Here is a 419-nt window from a genome sequence, read left to right as displayed (position 1 = left end):
TTTCGTTTAGTATTAAATATTTTCACGGAAGATCGTAATGGTCGCCGTTACGAAATCATAGACGCCATTATTCAAAAATTAATAACTAACAATTTAGAGTTAAATTCTTTACGAAAATTATATAAGAATGTAGCTTGAAGTTCCAGCTTTGCAGTGAAATTATAAAAGTTCATAAATTAATTACAGAAATTGAGTTGTTAATTAATGTTTCACTGTCGGAGCCCTTCTATCCTTTTCTATACCCTCTCTGTCCTTGTCTACGTGGCGAGCTCTTCAACGACCTCCTTGCCTAATCTATATTCCTATTACTTTCTTGATTTTTGAGCTCAAATCATAGATGACGCTGATCGTAGGCGGTAAAATTTTTATTCCAACTGGATACTAGAAATCAATTGGACAGTAGAAAATTAATAAATTGC

The sequence above is a fragment of the Eufriesea mexicana genome, unplaced genomic scaffold (genome assembly GCF_001483705.2).
Source record: "Eufriesea mexicana isolate 0111107269 unplaced genomic scaffold, ASM148370v2 scaffold4331, whole genome shotgun sequence".
NCBI lineage: Eukaryota > Metazoa > Arthropoda > Insecta > Hymenoptera > Apidae > Eufriesea > Eufriesea mexicana.
The sequence above is the reverse complement of the archived record's forward strand: the minus strand, read 5'-3'. Positions refer to the sequence as shown.